At 42.6% G+C, this 6,476-nt stretch overlaps 1 pseudogene; it reads left to right on the top strand.

Annotated features, from left to right (window-relative positions):
* The first annotated feature begins 354 nt into the window (after nucleotides 1-354).
* On the top strand, nucleotides 355-1,290 carry LOC101692837 (annotated as a pseudogene).
* Nucleotides 1,291-6,476: the final 5,186 nt, after the last annotated feature.

Consider the following 6,476-nt stretch of genomic DNA (forward strand, 5'->3'; position numbering starts at 1 on the left):
TACATTCATCTATTCATTGAGCTAGTCAAAACTACTATTAAGTCACTCTATACCAACACAACCTCAATAGCTATTAAAAATGTTGTGAGGTAGCCAGTGTCCTATACCACAGAGTAGTTTCTTCTGCCCCAGTCCCTTCTCTGGCATCCCCTGGATTTGAGCCTGAAAAAGCAGTTAAAGTGTTCATGTCTGGCTTCATGGTGGCCTCCAGGAGACCACTCAAGCTTCAGGCTGGTAGGTGCTCACGCCACAATCCCCAACATCCAGTAGTCTTAGATTAGGTGCCTACTATGTGTCTCTCTCCCCCTTTGACAGGTTCAGGTCTTCTCCCACTGCAGAGATCAGAAGCATCCTATGGAGCCAGGTGCCTGGGGCAAAAGGACAACTGTCACTGAGTTCATCCTTCTTGGCCTGACAGAAAGCATAAGACTGCAACCCATCCTTTTTGTTATCTTCCTCTTTGCCTATGTAGTCACTGTTTGAGGCAACCTCAGTATCCTGGCTGCCATCTTTGTGGAGCCCAAACTCCACATGCCCATGTACTACTTCTTGGGGAGTCTATCTCTGCTAGACATCGGATGCATCACTGTCACTGTCCCTCCAATGCTGGCATGTCTCCTGGATCACCAGTGCAGAGTCTCCTATGCTGCCTGCATTTCACAGCTCTTCTTTTTCCATCTCCTGGCTGGTGTGGACTCTCACCTCCGGACAGCCATGGCTTATGACCGCTACCTGGCCATCTGTCAACCCCTCACCTATAGCACCCGCATGAGCTGTGAAGTCCAAGGAGCCCTGGTGGGCATTTGCTGCACAATTTCCTTTATCAATGCTCTGACTCACACAGTGGCTACATCTATGCTTGACTTCTGTGGCCCTAATGTGGTCAATCACTTCTATTGTGACCTCCCACCCCTTTTCCAGCTCTCCTGCTCCAGCACCCATGTCAATGGGCAGCTGCTTTTTGTGGGGACCGCTTTCATGGGGGTGTTCCCCATGATCCTCATCTCAGTGTCCTATGCCCATGTCACCGCTGCAGTGCTACGAATCTGTTAAGCGGAGGGGAAGAAGAAGGCCTTCTCCACATGTGGCTCCCACCTCACTGTAGTCTGTATCTTTTATGGAAGTGACTTCTTCAGTTACATGTGTCTGGGCTCGGTGTCAGCTTCAGATAAGGACAAGGGGATTGGGATCCTCAAGACTATCCTTAGCCCCATGCTGAACCCGGTCATCTACAGCCTCTGAAACCCGGATGTGCAGGGTGCCCTGAAAAAGGTGTTGATGGGGAAGTGACTACCTGAATGAGAAAGGGGGCACCAGCATGCCCCTAGAGCACCCACTGGCTTTCTCATGCGGAAGGTGTGGATGTGGGCAGTGGGGATCTTCAGGGGTGGCTGGAAGGATAGGGAGAAAGTAGATAGTATGGATCAGAGTAGAATATGATTTACCTTGGACTGGGGGGAAAAGCTAAAGCTGGAGGAAGATGGATCAAAGAGAAGTAGGAGAAAAGCATAATGCATGTCAGGAAATGGGGCGGAAATCGGCTATTTTTAAAAATTTAATGAGTATTTAATTGAAACGTTTAAAATGCTAATAAAAGCAAAATGTTTGCATCCTCCACCCACCATTTAAGATAAAAATATATTTGTACTGGTGAATGGGGTATGTTTTTAAAAGATTCTTCTTCAGGAAATAAACCCAGGACTGTGAAACTAAATTGAGGTTTGACATAGCCTAGGAATAAAGTATTAGTACCCACCAGCATCTTCTTCAGAACAACATTATCAAATACTTGTTTCCAAAGCCAAGGTCTCCATCCTGAGTAACCATTAGGGGGAACACCACATTTTCATGTCTGTGTGTGAGCTAGCTGACTCACAACTCCTCCACCAAAAACTGAGGATGGATATCACATGTTTCAGGAGAAGAAGCACCCAGAATAGCAAGGTTTTTTTTAATTGGCAAAATTGTATTTTGCCAATTTTTTAAATTGACAATATACAATACACAAAATACAGTCAGTATATATATTGACATATAATGGGCATTCTGGGTTTTTTTGTTTGTTTGTTTGTTTGTTTTGGTTTTGGGGGGGCATTCTGTTTAATATGTGTAGATACTAAGCAAAGGTGAGGAGGGAAAGGAAAATAGAGGGAGATAGTGTTTGCAGTTTACCAGTGAATGAGTATTAGAAACCAGGGTTTTACAAAAAGAGCAAAGCTAAGGCAATCTAGAGAAGAACAGTGAATAGAATAAGAGCCCATTTCATGTCCTGTCATGGCTATCTCTAGAATTTTTTCTGTGAACCATTTCAGACACTTCCTGGCCCAGAAGTTGGAAGTCTGAGAAGAGTGACTTTACTTGGCATCCTTATTAATTGCTTGAGGAGGGCAGCATGGAATCCTGAAGAATATTTCCCAATCAAATGGATCTACAGTCATTCTTCAAATCCAGTCACCTACTAGGTCCTGCTAAACAGTCCCTAACACTCTCTTCTACCCACACCTTTGTCCTCCTGCAGACAACTGCTTCCTGATTCAGGCCTGTGACATCCAGTCCCACTAGGGCTCCCACAGTGACCTGTGGCCTATAATCTCTTCCCCACTAGCTTCTCCCCACACCTGCCTGATTAACCCCTGGAGATATATCTGCCCCAAGTCATTCCACCCTGAAAAGCCACTGATTTCACTGATTTCTGACCACCATATCACATCCAGACCTCTGTGGTGTCCATGGCCCTCCCTCCGTCATCTCTTCCTGCTTCAGTCTTGAACTCTTAGCCACAACCTCTCACTCAGGGAGGGTTTCTCCTTGCTAGGTGACTCCTCTGACAGACTGTGTTCTGAGCAGCAAGACACCATCATCAACTTTTCTGGATTCCCTGCATCCTCTTTTGCTCTCCCCACTACATCATAAGCTCCTGAAAGACAGGAACCATTTTTAATATCATACTATGTCCTCCAAATACCTAGCATAGTCCTGAGTACAGAAAACAATTTTTCAGACTGATTAATTAGTAATAGGAAGCATGACCTATGAAAAGAAATTTGTTTTCTACATGGGAGACCAGTGTAACTGCTAGATGTTTTCAAAATGCTAAAGGTACAGCCATTTTGGAAAACTGTAGAGTTTCTCAAAGAGCTAAAACTAGAGCTACCCTATGACTCAGCAATGGCACAACTGGGTATTTATCTCAAAGATACAGATGTGGTGAGAAGAAGGGCCATATGCACCCCAATGTTCATGACAGCAATGTCTACAATAGCCAAACTGTGGAAGGAGCCAAGATGCCCATCAACAGGCAAATGGATGAAGAAGATGTGGTTCATATACACAATGGAATATTACTCAGCCATCAGAAAGGATGAATACCCACCATTTGCATTGATATGGATGGAACTGGAGGAGATTATGCTGAGTAAAATAAGTCAAGCAGAGAAAGACAATTATCATATGGCTTCACTTATTTGTGGAACATAAGGAATAGCATGAAGGACATTAGGAGAAGGAAGGAAAGAATGAAAAGGGGGTAGTCAGAGGGAAAGATGAAGCATGAGAGACTATGGACTCTGGGAAACAAACTGAGGGTTGTAGAGGGGAGCAGCGTGGAGGGATGGCTCAGCCCAGGAATGGGGATTAAGGAGGACCCAGATTGCATGGAGTACTGGGTGTTATATGCAAACAAGGAATCGTGGAACACTACATCAAAAACGAGTGATGTACTGTATGGTGACTAATGTAATATAATTAAAAAATTATTTTTAAAAAAGTGCCATCGTTTTAAAAAAAACTGCATGGTGTCCTGGTGGTGACAGTGTAGTTCCAGGTTCAGAACCCCTCTGTATCCTGTGGCTGCAGGGCCAGGGCCAAAAGAAGGAGGCCAAAGGCCCCATAGCAGCTCAGACAAGGTGGCCCAATGCCTACCCACCAGGTGCATTCAGGGTCAGCAGGCCTTTAGGCACGAGCTGCGTTCTCTGCATCTTCCATCTCCACAAACCAAATCCGCAGTGCTCTTTGTGAACAAGGGCAAGGTGCTTCCTCAATTTTGGATGCCAGATGAATACAAGCCACAGGAACAATCTGAAAGAACCCCTTACTTAATAAAAAGTTGTTAGATTATAGCACTATCCAATGCAGTTAGGAAAAAGGCCCCCTCCCAAAGTTTAATGAACTCACTGTGATGAAGAAATTGCAGGACACAACTGGGACAACTTTTGGTGAAATGAAAGTATGATTCACATTTCTAGCCCCCCCCAAATACCCCAAAGGTCCAATATTAGGGGGATATAAAGATATAAAAGGAAAAGGAAAACAAAACAAAACAAAAAACAAAACCTTTTACTTGGTGAAATAAAGACAATCATTGAGCTTGATGTAAAAGAGAGAAGCTTTCCTGAGTGCTTATGAATCATATCATCTCTCCTCAGAACTAAGAGACTCTGCCTGAAGCTAAGACAAAAAAGAGTCTCCTTCTTGCAGAGAATTAGAAAAAGAGCATTTGGGGTGCCTGGGTGACTCAGTTGGTTAAGCAACTGCCTTCAGCACAGATCATGATCTTGGAGTCCCAGGATTGAGCCCCACATTGGGCTCCCTGCTTCTTCCTCTGACTTCTCCCCTCTCATTCTCTCTCTCAAATAAATAAATAAAATCTTAAACAAAAGAAAAAAAAAAGAGAGAGAGAGAGCATTTAGTTGCACAAACTGACCATCAAGCCAGGGCATGAAATCTGATAACACCCAGAAACCAGGATCTATTTAACATCAAGCACATTACAGAGGAGGGGTTATAATGAATAGGTAATCGTATGTTATGACAAAGTGTTTGTCTTTCTTTAATTCATGTTCTGAAGTGAATAGTTTGTTTTAGGACTACCTTTAGGTACTGCGAATATTGTTATTTATCCTAAGTCGTATCATGTCTCAGAAAGCTACTTCTTCCCCAGTGAAATTTGAAGTAAATGGCTTTTAACTCTGCTATGCAAATATGAGTTATTCATGTTTCATGTAAATAATTTGAATAGAAAGCATATTTTTGGTTAAGAAATGTGAATGCATTAACATGAGAAGATGTATAGCATCTATTGCTAAACTGAGAAAGTGATGATAATGTGATATGTGTATGTGTGGGGGGCAAAAAAATCTTGGACAACAAACCTTGGGCTGTAGATGGTGATTCCCTCCAGGGAGGAAGGTAGGACTGAGAGCTATGGGAAGTGGAGAAGCACTTTGATTTTATGCTATCTACTTTTATTTGAAGTTTTTTTCACTGGATTCAGTAATTTAAAAAAACAAACTAGGGACGCCTGGGTGACTCAGTTAAGTGTCTGCCTTCTGCTCAGGTCATGATCCTGGGGTCCTGGAATTGAATCCAGCATCGAGCTCCCTGATTGGCAGGGAGTCTGCTTCTCCCTCTCACTTGTGCTCTCTCTTGCTCTCTCTCTCAAATAAATAAGTAGAATCTTTAAGAAAATTAAAAACAAAAAAATTGTTTATTTAAATTTAATTAGCCAAGTTATAGTACATTATTAGTTTTTGATATAATGTTCAGTGATTCATTAGTTGAGTCTAATACCCAGAGCTCATCATATCACATGCCCTCCTTAATGCCCATCACCCAGTTACCTCATCCCCCCCCCTTTTCCCTTTCCCCAACCCTCAGTTTGTTTCCTTGGAGTCAAGAGTCTTATATGGTTTGTTTCACTCTCTGATTTCTTCCCATTCAGTTTTCCCTTCTTTCCCCTATTGTGCTCTGTGCTGTTTCTTATATTCCACATATGAGTGAAGGCATATGATAATTGTGTGTTGATCAGAGGAATACAATCAGAAAAAAAATTTTAAAAGTACCAATGGTGACAATGTGGAGCTGGGAGGGAAAGATGAGCTGACATATTCCAGATGTCATCAGTTACTTTGGGAACTTTTGAGGACACCCAGGATCCATGTGTCAAGCACAACAGGTGTTATTTTATACATACTGAGCATCTACATACAAGTACTTGGAAATGCTTTCCTACACACTCCATGTTGCCTGCTTCCCAACATCTATCCTACCATCCAGAGGCTTAATCTTTTGTCCAACACAGAGAGAGGTACTCTTAGGACTCAAGAGAATTACAACAGTTGTTCATTTTCTCTTATTATTCTATTAGCATATAACAGTATTTACAAAGCAATTTGAAATCTGTTCTCATTTGAATGTTGCAACTTCACAATTGAATGTCACCCACAACCAGGGCCAGGATTGCAGAGTAAGAAGACCAGTTCCTATTATCCACACTTTGTAGATTAAAACAAACAAACAAAAAAACAAACAACAAAAAAACCCCACACAGATACAAACAGGCTAAGTGATTTCCCAGAGACCAGATGTTTAAAAGGTAAGACAACCTCTGAGTGCTGACTCCTGGCCCCGCATCTCTGTATCCCTCCCCACCCACTTCTAGTAAATCACCAAAGAACTCAAAACTAAAACAGTGATAC

The sequence above is a fragment of the Mustela putorius genome, unplaced genomic scaffold (assembly GCF_011764305.1).
Source record: "Mustela putorius furo isolate JIRA1106 unplaced genomic scaffold, ASM1176430v1.1 tig00000398_pilon_pilon_pilon, whole genome shotgun sequence".
Classification (NCBI taxonomy): domain Eukaryota; kingdom Metazoa; phylum Chordata; class Mammalia; order Carnivora; family Mustelidae; genus Mustela; species Mustela putorius.